Below are 22,692 nucleotides of genomic sequence, written 5' to 3'. Positions count from 1 at the left end.
AATCTATGCACTAAATCAGAGGACTGGGAATTTGGTCTATGAACACATACATATTTTTTGTATGTGTGACTATATATATATATATATATATATATATATATAATCCATATATTGGGCGGCACTCAGAGACTTTCACACGCTGGTTGAACAGTGAACAAGCCCCGCAGGGCTGCTTTAATGTGACGTTTTGGGGCAAAAAGATCCCCTTCCTCAGACAATCAAACCAAACCACAAACAGGGCATTAAATAGGTAACAGTGAATAGTATCTTACCCTCCTTTTCCCAGTGTGTCCCCAGGCACACGTGGACGCCGTTCAGCAGTGGCGCTTCCGGCCGGGGCTTGTTCACTGTTCAACCAGCGTGTGAAAGTCTCTGAGTGCCGCCCAATATATGGATTATATACAGCAGGATTTGGACTGATGGGAAGGCACCCGAGCAAGGTGACACGTAAGACCTGAGTGCCAGGGTCCTATTTTGGACATTATATATATATATATATATATATATATATATATATAGTATCGTCCCCTCGCTTCGCTCGCCATGCTTTGGCAAAGGTGCCTTGCTCTGCTACCTCTGCATTCGGTACAGGTTACTATTCCCAGTTGATTACATTGCTAAACCCCTCCAAATAAGTTGTGTTGACCATATGTGTCGACCAAATGTGCATCGACCATTTGCACCTGTCGACCGTAAGCACTGTCGACCTTTTACATGGCAACCTGTTGTCCATGTTGACGTTTTGACCATGTCGACCTACTGTATGTCAACAATTAGTGGTCGACCTAATGACTGTCGACCTTAACATTACTTTACTGTCGACCTAGAGCTCGGATACCCTGCCACGAATGTACTCGTGTAGCCATTGGTAGAAGTTATGTAAGACAAACGCACAACATAATAGTTGCAATTAAAAATAATCACACATTTTATTAAAAGATTTAATACATATTATACAATGCAATTTGGTACATATAAAATAAATATATATATATATATATATATATATATTACCTTCATAGGCATAGTACTAGTGATAAGACAATACAAATTGCACTTAATAGCACTAGGAATGGGCATACGGATTTCCTGGAATCCAGCAAGTGTATAGAGAGTAAGTAATCTAGAAATGAAATGAAATGAAATGAAAGTGAGTACTGGCACAAAACGCATACTGTACATGCAGAAAACAGAACACAAACATAACTAAAACATGAGGAATAAAACTATAAAAATATAATCCCCATGAATGGGCTAACTGTGGAGCGCTGATGTCCACGGAACGGATAATATGGCCTAATCTACTGGAAGTGTTAGGGATGGCTATCCTGACGTAAGAATATACACATTAGTTCAAAATTACAAAATCTCCCAGTATCCAAAAGAGTGTTTGAGGTGTTTCTTCATCCATTGCCCCTCTGGTATTCTTAGCAGTACTCATTATGTACCTATTGCAAGACCTGAATGGGCCAATATACTGTAAGAACAGTGCGAAACAGGTTACTTCAGGTGAATACTCACTACAGATAAGCAGGCACCGGCCCTGTAGTATTCAGTTAGGTTCTGCAGCTCCCTGCTGCTAGTGTGCCCCTTCACAAGTCCCAATGATTTCATATGATTCTTCTTAGCATTTTCACTGTAGTAAACAGGTAACACTTCTTTTCAGCCATAGCAATCCAAACCCACTGTAGTGTCTGGGTGTGGTATGATATGTCGACATTTATAGTTTCAAGATGATAATATCGACATGTTCAAATTGTAGACACTTATGAAATATCGACATGTTAGAATGTCAAAATATTATCCCTGATGGCCCGGCGGTGACTTACCTGCTCCTGACAGCTGCAGCAGTTCCAGCACTGTGAGTGTCACTTCCAGTGAAGTCATCTGACGGAGCAGCATTCTGGTAAGTACAGTCCCCCTATCCCCTTTTCTTAACCCTCCATCTAGTGCCTAACCCTACACTTCCCTACCTTAGACTGGGATGCGGTCAACATCCCGCTGCACGGGATCCCGGCGGTCGAAATACCGACGCCGGAATCCCGACCGCCACAATCCCGACATATTCTCCCTCCATGGGTGTCCACGACACCGATAGAGGGAGAATATAATAGTGTGCCGAGCGTAGCGAGGCACCGTGCCCGCAGCGTGGCGAGTGAAGCGAGCCCGCAAGGGGCTGCATTCCGCTCGCCACCCCTGTCGGGATTGTGTGGTCGGGATTCCGGCGTCGGGATTTCGACCGCCGGGATCACGTCCAGTGGGATTACGTACTGATCCCCTTAGACTAACCCTAACCTACTCCTAGTGACTAACTTAACCCCTCCCCATCCTGTAACCTAACCCTAACCTCCTCCTAGTGCCTAACCCTAGCCCCCACCCTGTAGTCTAATCATAACCTCCTCCTAGTGCCATACCCTACCACCCGACCCTGTAGCCTAACCCTAACCTCCTACTAGTGCCTAACCCTACTACCACCTTTTAGCCTAACTGTAACCTTCTCCTAGTGCCTAACCCTACCTCCCCCCACCCTGTAGCCTAACCCTTACCTCCTAGTGTCTAATCCTGACCCTCCCATCCTACAGCCTAACCTTAATGTCAACATTTTGTCAATGTCGGCATTCTGAGAATGCTGACATGCTGTCTGTTGAACAGTTTAAGATGTGGACATCCTGTCAACATTGTTATTGTCGACCTAATGACTATATCTGGCAGTGTCTCCCTCTGAAGTTCTTATACACACCCTCCCCTTATGATGATGCTACAGCACTGTACAAAAAGGCTGGTGCAAGTACACACTGATGAAGATACCTTGTTACACTGTAGTCACGAGACATATAATAGACATTTGTGCCAAAGTTGAAATATAAAATAAAAAGAAATAAAAAAATTCTAAACCTTAAAAATGCACAATTTAGTACAGTTTGCCCTTGCCTGATTTATATATTGGCCAGATTATCTTTCAGACAGATATGTTTTATTGAGTGGTAATAAGGTCCTGTCTTAAGATCTGCATCATATGAACACTATGGGGCATATTTACTAATTATCGGGTCCTATCAGTGTCGGACTGGGGCATGTAGGGCCCACCGGGGGGATGCAGTGGTAGGGGCCCATGTTAGGGGTGTGACCAGTCTGCAGAGGGTGTGTGGCCTGCCACCTCATTGGTTTTACTAACCATTAGAGCAGTGTTTCCCAACTGCGGTCCTCAAGGCACACTAACAGTGCAGGTTTTAGTGATATCCAGGCTTCAGCACAGGTGACTTAATTAGTACCTCAGCTATTTTGATTTAACCATCTGTGCAGCAGCCTGGATATCACTAAAACCTGCACTGTTGGTGTGCCTTGAGGACCGCGGTTGGGAATGCCTGCATTAGAGAGTGCAACATCTGGGCCCCTTCATAAATATATACAGTAAATTCGACTGCTGCATGCATGATAATGTACCAGATTAATAACAGCAATGCACTGTAGAAAATACACCATAGTCCAGTATAAGGCATACTTGCCTACCTGACCCTCTCCATGAGGGAGAAAATGCTCTGTTCCTGGACTTTCCTGGTAATGTATGATTGCCATCACCTGTGATGAGCTAGTTAATTGATAAGAAAGGTGTTTCACCACAGGTGATGGCAATCATACATTACCAGGAAAGTCCAAGAACAGAGCATTTTCTCCCTCATGGAGAGGGTCAGGTAGGCAAGTATGGTATAAGGTAACATATGTATAATGTATAATTCAAGTGCACAGTCTGGAACCTGATCCTTAGAGCAGTAGGTGGGGCCCACCGGTGGTTTCCCCTGTACCCCTGTGGGACAGTCCAAGCCTGGGTCCTATTTGCGGCAATAAGATAGAAAGTTCTATCAGGATGTACAGTATTAATATAAATCCGTAGGGACATGGGCTCTGAAAGGAGCATGTCCCTGTGGTGTGTAAGACGGGATGTGATCACCTTGTTCTTCGGGACCCCTCAGTGTGACTGTGTATGCATGGTCTGCTGGACGGTTATTGCCACATGGTACTTTCTGCGATATGTAGCCTTCTGGCGCTTGGTAACTTCTGCAATAAAGCAGCCCTCAAAGAAACCTAAGGGAAGCTGCTTTTGTGAGCAAAAATTGGAGACTGCGGCTGATATATCCGATATCTGCAGCATCCCCCCCATATACATTCAGTCTATACTTAATATTTCCAGGTACCCCCTAAAACAGGTATTTTCAGCCCTTATGTGACTTGAATACATTAATTCTCAGGTATAGAAAGAATTTTGGTGAATCCTAGTAAACAGCTTGGATTATCATGGGCAGTTCTCCATCTACTGGTGTTAAAACAACATTACACAACTATTTCCATTGTATTGGGAACACACAATTCACTGTTTGAACATTAAAGTTAAGCTGTCACCATAAATTACCTACTGCACAAACACGAAGCCAATAATATACATTGCAAACACCTTTGTTATTGCACAAATTCAAATTACCTGGGTAGTCTAATAGCTTTCAAGGTACTCCAGAGTGTATTCTATCGGCTGACATTTCTGCAGATTAGACATGCCTAAAAATGTGTGGTGAATTGGAAAATGTCAACAAGAGCACTGTTTAGAACCACCACACACCCACAAACTTCTCTATTTTTCTCCAAAAATACTGCTTAGGTGAGCCGCGTTTATGGGTACAATTTCTGATGAGACTGAGTGGACAACACCACTGCTTTTATTACACATGAGGCTTTTGTGTGTTTGATACTTTTTTTTAGACTGAGCAAAGTGCTCCTAGAAATGTACTTCTCTGCAGTGCGCAACTGGAGTAGACAAATGAGTCCCAAAACCAAAAAGTATGAAGCTGCCACTTTGGGATGTCACCAGAAGTGTCTTTAAATGTTCCTTTATGCCGCCCAAGCCATGATGCCCTCAATGATGAGTCTCAAAGCATACCTCCTAACTGTCCTGATTCCAACGGGACAGTCCCACTATTTGGACACTGTCCCGCTGTCCCACCCGCTGGCCACAGTGTCCCGCGTGCGGTGGTGGGGAGCAGGTTGGATGAGCCAGTGATCACCGCAGCTCTGCAAAGTAGCCGGTGATCATTGAATAGATGCCGTGCGCATTCGGGAAGTGAGGCGGGGGCTGCCCAGCTGCTCAGGGAGCACTGGGCATGTCCCCATAATGACGAAAACAGGGTCGGGTGGTGAGGCACCGCCCATTCCTCTGAAGCTCCACCCCCTTTCCAGGTGCAGCCACGCCAGAGGCGTGGCAGATCCAGCATCAAAACATACAAAAGTTGAGAGGTATGCTCAAAGTGTGATACCCCGCAGCTGCCTTTTTGGATTGGGGTGTAGAGGCCAGTGTCATTTTAAACACAATTGATTGAAAGAAAGGTCAGCTGGGGGAGTGATCCATCAAGAGAAGAGTGCTGGGGGGAGGGGGGTCATTTCACAGCAATAAGCAGCTGAGAGAAAAATCTAAGAGTGAGAAGATAAATTACTGTGACTAGGAAAAGAGAAGGTAGCAGGTCAGAAAGGAGCAACTAAGAGTGGCTGGGACTTGTGGTGCCACATAGACTTGGACGCTCACATACAGTACAGTATCTCTAATGTCAATGAAGTATTGCTTTAACACATTAGTTACGACTGTATACACTATTTTTATTGATTGATTTGTCAACATCAATGAACTACAGTATTGCTTTAACATGGTAGTTGCGTTTGTATACATTATTTTTATACATTGATTGGTCTACAGGACTTGAACGCTCACATACAGTAACACGGCAATGGACCATTGCTTTAACACGTTCGTTTGCGTCTGTATACACAATTTTTTTTATTGACTCTCTCCGTCTGACCATTGGTCTGTGTGTACAGTATACAGTAACATTACAGTCGTCACTGACCATTTGCCAGAGCTTGTATATCAATCCGCCGCTATTCGCTCTACAGTACTAGATTAATGGAGCATTAGTCACCCAGTGGTGGAGATGTGTATTGCATGCTGAGTATGTAGTCGTGCCTCAACGCGCTAGTCCGAGCATAAACTCAACAACCTAAGCTATCGTCTAGGTGTGACTAAACCTCCGTTTAGGCGGAGAAACTACAAAGATGACGGAGGCTCCATCTGTAGCTGAGAGTCCAATCCAATTGTTTGCTGTGTCTGGATTCTGGAGGGGAAGCTGTCATCTGATTTAGTGAGAGGAACCCATTATTACACACAAGTTGCTTCTACAGTACTTAACAAATCAGCATTGCAACATTGCTATTTAACCCTTAGTTGTGAATACACTTTAAGGGCCCCAACGTACGGTATGCACAAAGAGTTAACTATAACCTAGGTTATCAATGATAGGGCCACAGTATTAGGTTATTAGGACATTTTAATAATGCGTAAAGGACTCTGAATAGGGAATAGTCAATTATTGTAGAAAGATAAAGCCAATTCAAGCCATTTAATATAATATAAGTTTACTGTATATTGATGAAATGGCTGCAATAGTCATAGGTTGTATTACATTTAGAAAGGGACTAATAGTGTGTGTTACTTTAATTTATGCAATTTATTGTGTGTTTATTGAACCAAATCTATTATTCTATGGCAGTGACCTATTCCAGTAATTTTGGGTTGCTAGAAATAATTCTACTGAAGATTGCGTTTGCATACATTTTGTCTCCCATTTTCTGTGTCTGCTTAGGAATTGCCGCCAAGTCAGAAACACCACACCATCTATATGCAATTCCTTACCTTTGCCGGTAATCCTTCAACTAATATCACTTAGATATTTTCACTTTGAACATTAAATGGCAACATACAGTAAAATTCCTCCAGGAAACCCATTCCATACTTCTCCATCCAAAACTTACAGTAGGTTACTGTATATGCTCCTAAAAAAACAATGACACAACTCTTCAAGAATGAGTCTCCATGCTGTACCAAATTAGAATTTATATAATTAGCAGACTTTTATTCAGTCCTTATACAGTACCTATTACAAACAGAGGGCTTTTTATAGCAGCTATAGCAGCTCATGGGAAAGAACTGCCTTACATTTTACCACATTTATGATTGTTGGAGTGTAGGAGAACCTGTCACAAGATAATATATATTTATATAATGACACCAATAAGAGGATTGACATGTTTCTGCTCATCCTGCAATTCCATGCTCTCTGCAAGCCAAATACACATACCTCCCAACATGACCCTCTCCAGGAGGGACAGAATGCACTGCTCCTGGACTTCCCTCTTAATGGATGATTGCCATCACCTGTGGTGAAACACCTTTCTTATCCATTATCCTGTTGAACACAGGTGCAGACAATCATAAATTAAGAGAAAAGTCCAGAAGCAGAGCATTGTGTCCCTCCTGGAGAGGGTCATGTTGGGAGGTATGAATACAGGTGGCATGGGGGAACAAAGTTGCCGACCCAGGGCCTTATGCCTTTGGCGAAGGCACAGCTGGAATACCCCTAGTTATGGGTGGACATAGAGAAAAACTACTGTATGTCTTCTGCTTTCTAGTCAAGCTGCAAACAACTTTAAAGTGGCTCAGGTACAGTAGTGCTTTTATTAGAAAAGATATAGGGCTGACAGGATCCTCGCTTCATGACTTCATCAGCCCAAGATCACAGCAGTATTTTGATGATTCAAATTTACAGATGAGTGGGTTCGGTTTTACTCGGATTTACTCGGATCTCAAAACGGCATCTTATTGGCTCACGGATGTCACGTGTTTTGGATAGCCAATAATAAAAATCCGGATAAAACCGAACTCGCATTAATTCTGGCATTAAATCCAAACCTGCGCATCTCTATTAAAATTACAAAGGATCTCCTATTTTATAAACACCAAATAATCCAGAAACTTTCTATTTGTATAACTTTCTGCAGCTGTAAAAATTGTTGTCATCCCCAAGAAGTATATAAATAAAGAAGTGTTTATCACCATGAGCTGCCTTCAAATAGTCCATTGCTATGTCCAACAATTTGCAGGCAAAGAAAATCGGAAGTCTGTAACAAGTCCACTGATATTTTCCATGAAATTGCTTCATACTTGGAAGAACTTAGCACCACACATTAAAATTAGAGATGTGCGGCGTGCACTTTTTGTGTTTTGTGTTTTGGTTTTGGATCTGGATCCCCGCTCATGTTTTGGATCTGGATTGGTTTTGCCAAAATCACTCTTTCGGGTTTTGGTTTTGATTTTGGTTTGGGATCTGGATGATTTTTTAAAACCCCCCATAAAATCACAGAATTTGGGGGTAATTTTGATCCTACGGTATTATTAACCTCCATAACATTCATTTCCACTCATTTCCAGTCTATTTTGAACACCTTTCACGTCACAATATTGTTTTTAGGCCTAAAGGATGCACAAAGGTAGCTGGATGACTAAGCTAAGCGACACAAGTGTGCGGCACAAATACCTGGCCCATGTAGGAGTGGCACTGCAGTGTCAGAAAGGATAGCAGTTTTATAAACTAGGACCCAAAGAGCACATAATGCAAAGAAAAAAAAGAGGTGCAACGAGGTAGCTGGATGACTAAGCTAAGCGACCCAAGTGGGCGGCACAAACACCTGGCCCATCTAGGAGTGGCACTGCAGTAGCAGACAGGATGGCAGTTTTAAAAACTAAGCCCCAAAGAGAACATAATGCAAACAGAAAAAAGAGGTGCAATGAGGTAGCTGGATGACTAAGCAAAGTGACACAAGTGGGCGGCACAAACACCTGGCCCATCTAGGAGTGGCACTGCAGTGGCAGGCAAGATGGCAGTTTTAGAAAACAAGGTCCAAAGAGCAAATAATGCAAAGAAAAAAAAAAAGAGGTCAACGAGGTAGCTCTATGACTAAGCAAAGCAACACAAGTGGACGGCACAAACACCTGGCCCATCTAGGAGTGGCAGTGCAGTGTCAGACAGGATGGCAGTTTTAAAAACTAGGACCCAAAGAGCACACAATGCAAAGAAGAAAAAGAGGTGCAATGAGGTAGCTGGATGACTAAGCTAAGCGACACAAGTGGGCGGCACAAACACCTGGCCCATCTAGGAGTAGCATTGCAGTGGCAGACAGGATGGCAGTTTTAAAAACTAGGCCACAAAGAGCACATAATGCAAAGATAAAAAAGAGGTGCAAGATGGGATTGTCCTTGGGCCCTCCCACCCACCCTTATTTTGTATAAACAGGACATGCACACTTTAACAAACCAATCATTTCAGCGACAGGGTCTGCCACACGACTGTGGCTGAAATGACTGGTTTGTTTGGGCCCCCACCAAAAAAGAAGCAATTACGTAATCTCTCTTTGCACAAACTGGCTCTACATTGGCAAGATGTCGTCCTCATCCTCAGACCCCCCCCCCCCCTTCAGTGTTTACATCCTCATCCTCACAGAGAAATAATATTCAACAAACCCACATCATTTAGGTGTCAGTGGACTGCTTACGCTATTACCCAAAGTTTCTGAATATGACAATGGCTTATCATGAATGCGCTGCAGGTTACGTATAAGGGAGGATGTTCCAAGGTGGTTAACATCCTTACCCCTGCTTATTATGGATTTACGAAGGCAACAGATGGCTTGACACCTGTTGTCCGGATTTGTGGAGAAATAATTCCACACTGAAGAGGTGGCTCTTTTGGTATTTTGCCCAGGCATGACAATGGGCTTTCTCATCCCATAGCCAACAACTGTCTCCATTGGTGCCTTATTCAAACAAACCACATCACCATCAGAATCCTCATCGTCAACTTAATCTGCAGCGCCAGCTACACCCATATCCTCCTCATCCTGGTATACCTCTACAGTGACATCCTCAATCTCAATATCAGCAACTGGACTGGCAGTGCTCCTACCAGCACTTGTGGGGGGTGCCAATGGTGGTAGGAGCCTCCTCTTCCCATACAGTTTTTGTGTAGGACAGACCTAGACATCGCAACCGCAGACAGTGCCAACACCCCTGTATTTATACTAGTGATGAGCGGGTTCGGTTCCTCGGAAACCGAACTTCCCCGAACTTCACCCATTTTACACGGGTCCGAGGCATACTCGGATTCTCCCGTATGGCTCGGTTAACCCGAGCGCGCCCGAACGTCATCATCCCGCGGTCGGATTCTCGCGAGATTCGTATTCTATATAAGGAGCCGCGCGTCGCCGCCATTTTCACTCGTGCATTGGAAATGTTAGGGAGAGGACGTGGCTGGCGTTCTCTCCGTTTATTAATGTGGCTGCAAATATTTGTGCTTATTGCTTAATTGTGGGGACTGGGGAGCAGCTGTATTATATAGGAGGAGTACAGTGCAGAGTTTTGCTGATCAGTGACCACCAGTTTTATCCGTTCTCTGCCTGAAAAACGCTCCATACCTGTGCTCAGTGTGCTGCATATATCTGTGCTCACACTGCTTTATTGTGGGGACTGGGGACCAGCAGTATTATATAGGAGGAGTACAGTGCAGAGTTTTGCTGACAGTGACCACCAGTATATATAGCAGTACGGTACGGAAAGCCACTGCTCTACCTACCTCTGTGTCGTCAAGTATACTATCCATCTAGATTCTATACCTGTGGTGCATTTTAGTTTTGCAGTTTGCTGACAGTGACCACCAGTATATATATTTCCTATTGTAGCTGCTAAGTACTGTACTCTATGAAATCCTTTTGCAACCAAATTACAATAAGTGGACATAAAACATAAAAGACACAAGTACTTTTATACTGTATGTTCAGCAGAACTCAGTCCAATAAATGTAATCAGCCTCTAAATTGTTGGAAGTGAAGTGTGTGCAGGTATTGATAGTGCAGAGTTACATAGGCACAAATCATCGGATGACTGAATAGCCCAATTACTTAACTAGTGGTGTCGGTTTGTACTCCCTGTTATATATACACTGGTGATGGAGCGTAGCAGGGTTTTATTCAGCTCACACCGTGGTCAGTGTATGTAGTAGAGATGTGTGGCTCGGTTCTCCAGAAAGCCGAAACCACCTGAATTTTGTGGATCCAAACCGAACCAAAACCCAGTCCAGATCTCCGAGGAGATCTGATCCGAACTGTGTCCCAGTTCTAATCTTTCCGCTGTTCAGAATTTGGATTTTAAATCTGAATTTTGGGTTTTGCATAGCAAAAAATACATGATTTTAGCTGTTTTATAGATTTTTATAGATTATTAATGATTATAATTTTTTTTAAATATATTTTAATCCTAAATCCGCACCAAACACTTGAGGATGTTGGTGAGCACCTGAGCATATTTGGATGCATCATCTTAGCCACCCATCTTTTAACCCCCAGGATACCCACTAAAATTCACAGACCGTGCGCCCGATTCTGTACTGCGTCTCTGAGTGCTAACAATCGGTACACATGCATTGACTTAAAGCAGCGGCCAACTGCTTGTGGCATTGACATTGCTTCTGGCTCTGAATCAGGCCCAGTATGTCGCGCCTTTACCCTGGGGTGTAGTATGGTATGCCGGCGGTCGGTTTTCTGGCGACCAGCAGACCGGTGCCGGAATCCCGACTGCCGGCATACCAACAGCTGGGTGAGCGCAAATGAGCCCCTTGCGGGCTCGCTGCGCTCGTCACGCTGTGGGAACGGTGGTGCGATACGTGCGCCACGCTATCTATTCTCCCTCCAGGGGGGTCGTGGACCCCCAAGAGGGAAAAGAAGTGTCGGTATGCCGGCGGTCGGGATTCCTGCGCCGGTATGCTGGTTGCTGGGAGCCTGACCGCCGGCAAAGTGAAGACCACCCCTTGCCCTGAGCCTGTGCACGCCTTAGTCACCAGCTGCAGCATGGAGGTAAAGCTGAAAGAAAAGGTAGGAGAGACCATCACAGCCTGCAACTGTCCTGATTGTGAGGGAATGTAGTCAGGTCTTTGCTTCAGTTCATGTTGTGTACTCTACTGATCTTGTTCCAGATTAGCCTCATTGCCCATTGGACATGTATTGGTAAATTGTGTCAATAAAAGTCTATATTTTCGATAAGTGAGTTATGTATTTTCTAGTGATGAGTAGAGATGAGCGCCTGAAATTTTTCGGGTTTTGTGTTTTGGTTTTGGGTTCGGTTCCGCGGCCGTGTTTTGGGTTCGAACGCGTTTTGGCAAAACCTCACCGAATTTTTTTTGTCGGATTCGGGTGTGTTTTGGATTCGGGTGTTTTTTTCAAAAAACACTAAAAAACAGCTTAAATCATAGAATTTGGGGGTCATTTTGATCCCAAAGTATTATTAACCTCAAAAACCATAATTTACACTCATTTTCAGTCTATTCTGAATACCTCACACCTCACAATATTATTTTTAGTCCTAAAATTTGCACCGAGGTCGCTGTGTGAGTAAGATAAGCGACCCTAGTGGCCGACACAAACACCGGGCCCATCTAGGAGTGGCACTGCAGTGTCACGCAGGATGTCCCTTCCAAAAAACCCTCCCCAAACAGCACATGACGCAAAGAAAAAAAGAGGCGCAATGAGGTAGCTGTGTGAGTAAGATTAGCGACCCTAGTGGCCGACACAAACACCGGGCCCATCTAGGAGTGGCACTGCAGTGTCACGCAGGATGTCCCTTCCAAAAAACCCTCCCCAATCAGCACATGATGCAAAGAAAAAGAAAAGAAAAAAGAGGTGCAAGATGGAATTGTCCTTGGGCCCTCCCACCCACCCTTATGTTGTATAAACAAAACAGGACATGCACACTTTAACCAACCCATCATTTCAGTGACAGGGTCTGCCACACGACTGTGACTGATATGACGGGTTGGTTTGGACCCCCCCCAAAAAAGAAGCAATTAATCTCTCCTTGCACAAACTGGCTCTACAGAGGCAAGATGTCCACCTCATCTTCACCCTCCGATATATCACCGTGTACATCCCCCTCCTCACAGATTATCAATTCGTCCCCACTGGAATCCACCATCTCAGCTCCCTGTGTACTTTGTGGAGGCAATTGCTGCTGGTCAATGTCTCCGCGGAGTAAATTGATTATAATTCATTTTAATGAACATCATCTTCTCCACATTTTCTGGATGTAACCTCGTACGCCGATTGCTGACAAGGTGAGCGGCGGCACTAAACACTCTTTCGGAGTACACACTTGTGGGAGGGCAACTTAGGTAGAATAAAGCCAGTTTGTGCAAGGGCCTCCAAATTGCCTCTTTTTCCTGCCAGTATAAGTACGGACTGTGTGACGTGCCTACTTGGATGCGGTCACTCATATAATCCTCCACCATTCTATCAATGTTGAGAGAATCATATGCAGTGACAGTAGACGACATGTCCGTAATCGTTGTCAGGTCCTTCAGTCCGGACCAGATGTCAGCATCAGCAGTCGCTCCAGACTGCCCTGCATCACCGCCAGCGGGTGGGCTCGGAATTCTGAGCCTTTTCCTCGCACCCCCAGTTGCGGGAGAATGTGAAGGAGGAGATGTTGACAGGTCGCGTTCCGCTTGACTTGACAATTTTGTCACCAGCAGGTCTTTCAACCCCAGCAGACTTGTGTCTGCCGGAAAGAGAGATCCAAGGTAGGCTTTAAATCTAGGATCGAGCACGGTGGCCAAAATGTAGTGCTCTGATTTCAACAGATTGACCACCCGTGAATCCTTGTTAAGTGAATTAAGGGCTGCATCCACAAGTCCCACATGCCTAGCGGAATCGCTCCCTTTTAGCTCCTTCTTCAATGCCTCCAGCTTCTTCTGCAAAAGCCTGATGAGGGGAATGACCTGACTCAGGCTGGCAGTGTCTGAACTGACTTCACGTGTGGCAAGTTCAAAGGGCATCAGAACCTTGCACAACGTTGAAATCATTCTCCACTGCACATGAGACAGGTGCATTCCACCTCCTATATCGTGCTCAATTGTATAGGCTTGAATGGCCTTTTGCTGCTCCTCCAACCTCTGAAGCATATAGAGGGTTGAATTCCACCTCGTTACCACTTCTTGCTTCAGATGATGGCAGGGCAGGTTCAGTAGTTTTTGGTGGTGCTCCAGTCTTCTGTACGTGGTGCCTGTACGCCGAAAGTGTCCCGCAATTTTTCTGGCCACCGACAGCATCTCTTGCACGCCCCTGTCGTTTTTTTAAAAATTCTGCACCACCAAATTCAAGGTATGTGCAAAACATGGGACGTGCTGGAATTTGCCCATATTTAATGCACACACAATATTGCTGGCGTTGTCCGATGCCACAAATCCACAGGAGAGTCCAATTGGGGTAAGCCATTCCGCGATGATCTTCCTCAGTTGCCGTAAGAGGTTTTCAGCTGTGTGCGTATTCTGGAAAGCGGTGATACAAAGCGTAGCCTGCCTAGGAAAGAGTTGGCGTTTGCGAGATGCTGCTACTGGTGCCGCCGCTGCTGTTCTTGCGGCGGGAGTCCATACATCTACCCAGTGGGCTGTCACAGTCATATAGTCCTGACCCTGCCCTGCTCCACTTGTCCACATGTCCGTGGTTAAGTGGACATTGGGTACAACTGCATTTTTTAGGACACTGGTGAGTCTTTATCTGACGTCCGTGTACATTCTCGGTATCGCCTGCCTAGAGAAGTGGAACCTAGATGGTATTTGGTAACGGGGGCACACTGCCTCAATAAATTGTCTAGTTCCCTGTGAACTAACGGCGGATACCGGACGCACGTCTAACACCAACATAGTTGTCAAGGCCTCAGTTATCCGCTTTGCAGTAGGATGACTGCTGTGATATTTCATCTTCCTCGCAAAGGACTGTTGAACAGTCAATTGCTTACTGGAAGTAGTACAAGTGGGCTTACGACTTCCCCTCTGGGATGACCATCGACTCCCAGCGGCAACAACAGCAGCGCCAGCAGCAGTAGGCGTTACACGCAAGGATGCATCGGAGGAATCCCAGGCAGGAGAGGACTCGTCAGAATTGCCAGTGACATGGCCTGCAGGACTATTGGCATTCCTGGGGAAGGAGGAAATTGACACTGAGGGAGTTGGTGGGGTGGTTTGCGTGAGCTTGGTTACAAGAGGAAGGGATTTACTGGTCAGTGGACTGCTTCCGCTGTCACCCAAAGTTTTTGAACTTGTCACTGACTTATTATGAATGCGCTGCAGGTGACGTATAAGGGAGGATGTTCCGAGGTGGTTAACGTCCTTACCCCTACTTATTACAGCTTGACAAAGGGAACACACGGCTTGACACCTGTTGTCCGCATTTCTGGTGAAATACCTCCACACCGAAGAGCTGATTTTTTTGGTATTTTCACCTGGCATGTCAACGGCCATATTCCTCCCACGGACAACAGGTGTCTCCCCGGGTGCCTGACTTAAACAAACCACCTCACCATCAGAATCCTCCTGGTCAATTTCCTCCCCAGCGCCAGCAACACCCATATCCTCCTCATCCTGGTGTACTTCAACACTGACATCTTCAATCTGACTATCAGGAACTGGACTGCGGGTGCTCCTTCCAGCACTTGCAGGGGGCGTGCAAATGGTGGAAGGCGCATGCTCTTCACGTCCAGTGTTGGGAAGGTCAGGCATCGCAACCGACACAATTGGACTCTCCTTGTGGATTTGGGATTTCGAAGAATGCACAGTTCTTTGCTGTGCTGCTTTTGCCAGCTTGAGTCTTTTCATTTTTCTAGCGAGAGGCTGAGTGCTTCCATCCTCATGTGAAGCTGAACCACTAGCCATGAACATAGGCCAGGGCCTCAGCCGTTCCTTGCCACTCCGTGTGGTAAATGGCATATTGGCAAGTTTACGCTTCTCCTCCGACAATTTTATTTTAGGTTTTGGAGTCCTTTTTTTACTGATATTTGGTGTTTTGGATTTGACATGCTCTGTACTATGACATTGGGCATCGGCCTTGGCAGACGACGTTGCTGGCATTTCATCGTCTCGGCCATGACTAGTGGCAGCAGCTTCAGCACGAGGTGGAAGTGGATCTTGATCTTTCCCTAATTTTGGAACCTCAACATTTTTGTTCTCCATATTTTAATAGGCACAACTAAAAGGCACCTCAGGTAAACAATGGAGATGGATGGATTGGATACTAGTATACAATTATGGACGGGCTGCCGAGTGCCGACACAGAGGTAGCCACAGCCGTGAACTACCGCACTGTACTGTGTCTGCTGCTAATATATAGACTGGTTGATAAAGAGATAGTATACTCGTAACTAGTATGTATGTATAAAGAAAGAAAAAAAAACCACGGTTAGGTGGTATATACAATTATGGACGGGCTGCCGAGTGCCGACACAGAGGTAGCCACAGCCGTGAACTACCGCACTGTACTGTGTCTGCTGCTAATATATAGACTGGTTGATAAAGAGATAGTATACTCGTAACTAGTATGTATGTATAAAGAAAGAAAAAAAAACCACGGTTAGGTGGTATATACAATTATGGACGGGCTGCCGAGTGCCGACACAGAGGTAGCCACAGCCGTGAACTACCGCACTGTACTGTGTCTGCTGCTAATATAGACTGGTTGATAAAGAGATAGTATACTCGTAACTAGTATGTATGTATAAAGAAAGAAAAAAAAACCACGGTTAGGTGGTATATACAATTATGGACGGGCTGCCGAGTGCCGACACAGAGGTAGCCACAGCCGTGAACTACCGCACTGTACTGTGTCTGCTGCTAATATATAGACTGGTTGATAAAGAGATAGTATACTACTAATATTATATATACTGGTGGTCAGGTCACTGGTCACTAGTCACACTGGCAGTGGCACTCCTGCAGCAAAAGTGTGCACTGTTTAATTTTAATATAATATTATGTACTCCTGGCTCCTGCTATAACCTATAACTGGCACTGCAGTAGTGCTCCCCAGTCTCCCCCACAATTATAAGCTGTGTGAGCTGAGCAGTCAGACAGATATATAATATACAGATGATGCAGCACACTGGCCTGAGCCTGAGCAGTGCACACAGATATGGTATGTGACTGACTGAGTCACTGTGTGTATCGCTTTTTTCAGGCAGAGAACGGATATATTAAATAAACTGCACTGTGTGTCTGGTGGTCACTCACTATATAATATATTATGTACTCCTGGCTCCTGCTATAACCTATAACTGGCACTGCAGTAGTGCTCCCCAGTCTCCCCCACAATTATAAGCTGTGTGAGCTGAGCAGTCAGACAGATATATATAATATTATATATAGATAATAGATGATGCAGCACACTGGCCTGAGCCTGAGCAGTGCACACAGATATGGTATGTGACTGAGTCACTGTGTGCTGTGTATCGCTTTTTTCAGGCAGAGAACGGATTATAAATAAAACTGGTGGTCACTGGTCACTATCAGCAAAACTCTGCACTGTACTGAGTACTCCTAATGCTCCCCAAAATTAGTAAATCAAGTGTCTCTCTAATCTATTCTAAACGGAGAGGACGCCAGCCACGTCCTCTCCCTATCAATCTCAATGCACGTGTGAAAATGGCGGCGACGCGCGGCTCCTTATATAGAATCCGAGTCTCGCGATAGAATCCGAGCCTCGCGAGAATCCGACAGCGTCATGATGACGTTCGGGCGCGCTCGGGTTAACCGAGCAAGGCGGGAAGATCCGAGTCGCTCGGACCCGTGAAAAAAAACATGAAGTTCTGGCGGGTTCGGATTCAGAGAAACCGAACCCGCTCATCTCTAGTGATGAGCGGGTATTATACGTTCTCTGCCTGAAAAACGCTCCATATCTGTGCTCAGTGTGCTGCATATATCTGTGCTCACACTGCTTTATTGTGGGGACTGGGGACCAGCAGTATTATATAGGAGGAGTACAGTGCAGAGTTTTGCTGCCCAGTGACCACCAGTATTATACGTTCTCTGCCTGAAAAACGCTCCATATCTGTGCTCAGTGTGCTGCATATATCTGTGCTCACACTGCTTTATTGTGGGGACTGGGGACCAGCAGTATTATATAGGAGGAGTACAGTGCAGAGTTTTGCTGACCAGTGACCACCAGTATTATACGTTCTATGCCTGAAAAATGCTCCATATCTGTGCTCAGTGTGCTGCATATATCTGTGCTCACACTGCTTTATTGTGGGGACTGGGGACCAGCAGTATTATATAGGAGGAGTACAGTGCAGAGTTTTGATGACCAGTGACCACCAGTATTATACGTTCTCTGCCTGAAAAACGCTCCATATCTGTGCTCAGTGTGCTGCATATATCTATGCTCACACTGCTTTATTGTGGGGACTGGGGACCACCAGTATTATATAGGAGGAGTACAGTCAGGGCCGGCTCGACGCATACGCGGGCTACGCAGCCGCATTGAGCGCCGAGCCATAGGGGGCGATGCTGCAGAAAGTGAGTCACAGTGACTCACTCTCTACAGCAGCGGTGGCTAGCAAGCGGCACGATCCACTCCCGGCCACCGCTGCCCGGCACGCACTGACGTCTCCAGCGGCGGTGTGTATCTGAAATTCGGCGCCGGCTCGTGAGCCAATCAGAGCTCGGGGACCGGCAGCTGAGGCTCCTGATTGGCTGCCGTACTGCGAGCTCTGATTAGCTCACGGGCCGGTGCAGAATTTCAGATACACACAGCCGCTGGAGACGGAGGGGTAGGAGAGGCGCGCGCTGCCCTCTCCTCCCCTCACAGCAGCAGTAGGTGAGCAGCACTTTTTTTTCAGGGGGGGAGGCACTGTGGGGACATCTATCAGCACTGGGGGCATATCTGGCACTGTGGGGGCATATCTGGCACTGTGGGGGCATGTATCAGCACTGGGGGCATATCTGGCACTGAGGGGGCATATCTGGCACTGTGGGAGGCACTGTGGGGACATGTATCAGCACTTGGGGCATATCTGGCGCTGTGGGAGGCACTGTGGGGACATGTATCAGCACTGGGGCATATCTGGCGCTGTGGGATGTACTGTGGGGACGTGTATCAGCACTGTGGGCATATCTGGCACTGTGGGGGCATGTGTAGCAGCACTGAGGGCATATCTGGCCCTGTGGGGGCATATCTGGCACTGTGGGAGGCACTGTAGGGGCATGTGTATCTGCACTGTGGGGGCATGTGTAGCAGCACTGGGGGCATATCTGGCGCTGTGGGAGGCACTGTGGGGGTATGTGTAGCAGCACTGGGGGCAAATCTGGCGCTGTGGGAGGCACTGTGGGAACATGTATCAGCACTGGGGGCATATCTGGCACTGTGGGAGCATGTATCAGCACTGGGGGCATATCTGGCGCTGTGGGGGCATGTGTATCTGCACTGGGGGCATAGCTGGCACTGTGGGGATATGTGTATCTGCACTGGGGGTATGTCTGGCACTGTGGGGACATGTGTATCTGGCACTGGGGACATTAGTCATCCACTATCTCAATGTCACCCTGCCTCAGTCACCCATTATCTCCCTGTCACCCCTGCCTTAGTCACCCACCATCTCCCTGTCACCCCTGCCACACCAGTAATCTATTATCTCCCTGTCACCCACTATCACCCTATACCACGGGGAGTACAATTGTGTAGCCACACCCCTTTCTTGTAAGACCACACCCCTTTTATCCCATCAAGGGGCGCCAAAATAGATTTTTGCTTACTAAAAAAAATAAGCTTGGGCCGGCCCTGAGTACAGTGCAGAGTTTTGCTGACCAGTGACCAGTGACCCCCAGTATTATATGTTCTCTGCCTGAAAAACGCTCCATATCTGTCCTCAGTGTGCTGCTTATATCTATGCTCACACTGCTTTATTGTGGGTACTGGGGAGCACCAGTATTATATAGGAGTAGTACAGTGCAGAGTTTTGCTGACCAGTGACCACCAGTATTATACGTTCTCTGCCTGAAAAACGCTCCATATCTGTGCTGCATTGTAGTATATAGTAGGAGTACAGTGCATAATTTTGCTGACCACCAGTATATAATATATAGCAGTACGGTACAGAAGGCCACTGCTCTACCTACCTCTGTGTCGTCAAGTATACTATCCATCCATACCTGTGGTGCATTTCAGTTTTGCACAGTATATAGTAGGCCATTGCTATTGATACTGGCATATAATTCCACACATTAAAAAATGGAAAACAAAAATGTGGAGGGTAAAATAAGGAAAGATCAAGATCCACTTCCACCTCGTGCTGAAGCTGCTGCCACTAGTCATGGCCGAGACGATAAAATGCCATCAACGTCGTCTGCCAAGGCCAATGCCCAATGTCATAGTAGAGAGCATGTAAAATCCAAAACACTAAAGTTCAGTAAAATGACCCAAAAATCTAAATTAAAAGTGTCTGAGGAGAAGCGTAAACTTGCCAATATGCCATTTACGACACGGAGTGGCAAGGAACGGCTGAGGCCCTGGCCTATGTTCATGGCTAGTGGTTCAGCTTCACATGAGGATGGAAGCACTCATCCTCTCGCTAGAAAACTGCAGTGCCACTCCTAGATGGGCCAGGTGTTTGTGTCGGCCACTTGGGTTGCTTAGCTTAGTCACACAGCTACCTCATTGCGCCTCTTTTTTTCTTTGCATCATGTGCTGTTTGGGGACTATTTTTTTGAAGTGCAATCCTGTCTGACACTGCAGTGCCACGCCTAGATGGGCCAGGTGTTTGTGTCGGCCACTTGGGTTGCTTAGCTTAGTCACACAGCTACCTCATTGCGCCTTTTTTTTCTTTGCATCATGTGCTGTTTGGGGACTATTTGTTTGAAGTGCCATCCTGTCTGACACTGCAGTGCCACTCCTAGATGGGCCAGGTGTTTGTGTCGGCCACTTGGGTCGCTTAGCTTAGTCACACAGCTACCTCATTGCGCCTCTTTTTTCTTTGCATCATGTGCTGTTTGGGGACTATTTTTTTGAAGCGCCATCCTGTCTGACACTGCAGTGCCACTCCTAGATGGGCCAGGTGTTTGTGTCGGCCACTTGGGTCGCTTAGCTTAGTCACACAGCTACCTCATTGCGCCTCTTTTTTTCTTTGCATCATGTGCTGTTTGGGGACTATTTTTTTGAAGTGCCATCCTGTCTGACACTGCAGTGCCACTCCTAGATGGGCCAGGTGTTTGTGTCGGCCACTTGGGTCGCTTAGCTTAGTCATCCAGCGACCTCGGTGCAAATTTTAGGACTAAAAATAATATTGTGAGGTGTGAGATGTTCAGAATAGACTGAAAATGAGTGGAAATTATGGTTATTGAGGTTAATAATACTATGGGATCAAAATGACCCCCAAATTCTATGATTTAAGCTGTTTTTGAGGGTTCTTTGTAAAAAAAAAAAACGAATCCAAAACACACCCGAATCCGACAAAAAATTTTCAGGGAGGTTTTGCCAAAACGCGTCCGAATCCAAAACACGGCCGCGGAACCGAATCCAAAACCAAAACACGAAACCCGAAAAATTTCCGGTGCACATCTCTAATTTATACAACACCCCTGTAATTTTACAGCATACCAGACAGGGCCAGTGTACATTGGTTTTCACTGCACCCTAGAATAATTACAGCATACAAGACAGGGCCAGTTTACATTTATTTTCACTGCACTCTAGAATAATTACAGCTTACAAGACAGGGCCAGTGTACATTAATACCCCTTTCACACCGCAGCTTGTACCCGGTAATTTGCCATTTTTACTGGCTTCCTAAACGGTTCGAGCTGCGATGTGAAAGGGTCACCTTCAATTTACCGTTTGCAAAATACCGGTATTTTGAAACGGTAAAAAAGCAGGGTCCTACCCGTTTCAAAAACTGTTTAATTGTGCAGTGTGAAAGGGTCTGAAACAATATTTGCAAGCCCCAGAAGGTGATAGGCTGTCTCCATGTGTGATCTCACCAGGCAGAAGCAGGAAATAAACATTTAAAATGACAACCACTGTTTTGTATGGGTGAAACGGGTTCAGTGTGAAAGGTACCAAAACGGTAATGAAATGGTAATATACTGGTAATATACATGCGATGTGAAGGGGGTTTAACTGCTCAGACCCGTTTTAAGAACCGTTTAAAGAACCGTTTCAAAAGCAGGTTTTGCAATGTGAAAGCAGCATAATTTTAACTGCACTCTAGAATAATTACAGCATACAAGTAGGGATGAGCGGGTTCGGTTCCTCGGAATCCGAACCCGCCCGAACTTCATGTTTTTTTACACGGGGCCGAGCGACTCGGATCTTCCCGCCTTGCTCGGTTAACCCGAGCGCGCCCGAACGTCATCATCCCGCTGTCGGATTCTCGCGAGGCTCGGATTCTATCGCGAGACTCGGATTCTATATAAGGAGCCGCGCGTCGCCGCCATTTTCACACGTGCATTGAGATTCATAGGGAGAGGACGTGGCTGGCGTCCTCTCCGTTTATTGAGAAGAGAGTGAGACAGTAGAGAGAGACACAGTAGTAATTTTGGGGAGCATTAGGAGGAGTACTAGTTACTTGCTGAAGTGATAGATAGTGTGACTGTATATTATCTGACTTGTGGGGGAGACACTGACAGTGGGGAGCAGTTAGAGTCTGAGAGCAGGACTCAGGAGTACATATAACGTACAGTGCACACTTTTGCTGCCAGAGTGCCACACTGCCATTGTGACCACACTGACCAACAGTATAATATATATTGTGATTGTCTGCTTAGGAGTACTACTTGCAAGTTGCTGATAGTGTGACCAGTGACCTGACCACCAGTCACCACCAGTTTAATATATATATATATATATATATATATATAATTGTATATAATATATATATAATATTGTATACCACCTACCCGTGGTTTTTTTTTTTCTTTCTTCTTTATACATACTACTATAGTAGCTTACTGTAGC

General features: G+C 45.8%; 1 protein-coding gene across 4 annotated transcripts in view; it reads right to left on the bottom strand.

The window, feature by feature from the left end:
* Positions 1–22,692, bottom strand: part of PDE7B (phosphodiesterase 7B) — a 698,908-nt gene that overhangs the window by 613,218 nt on the left and 62,998 nt on the right. For 2 of the 4 annotated variants that reach the window (XM_063917386.1, XM_063917387.1), the window contains exon 2: positions 6,731–6,870. The exons of the other annotated variants lie outside the window; for them this stretch is intronic. The gene's annotated coding sequence lies outside the window, so the exon portion shown is untranslated. The remainder of the gene's footprint in view (positions 1–6,730; positions 6,871–22,692) is intronic. 4 annotated transcript variants of the gene reach the window in all.

This window comes from Pseudophryne corroboree, chromosome 4 (assembly GCF_028390025.1).
Source record: "Pseudophryne corroboree isolate aPseCor3 chromosome 4, aPseCor3.hap2, whole genome shotgun sequence".
Taxonomy (NCBI): domain Eukaryota; kingdom Metazoa; phylum Chordata; class Amphibia; order Anura; family Myobatrachidae; genus Pseudophryne; species Pseudophryne corroboree.
This window is presented reverse-complemented; position numbering and strand designations above follow the sequence as displayed.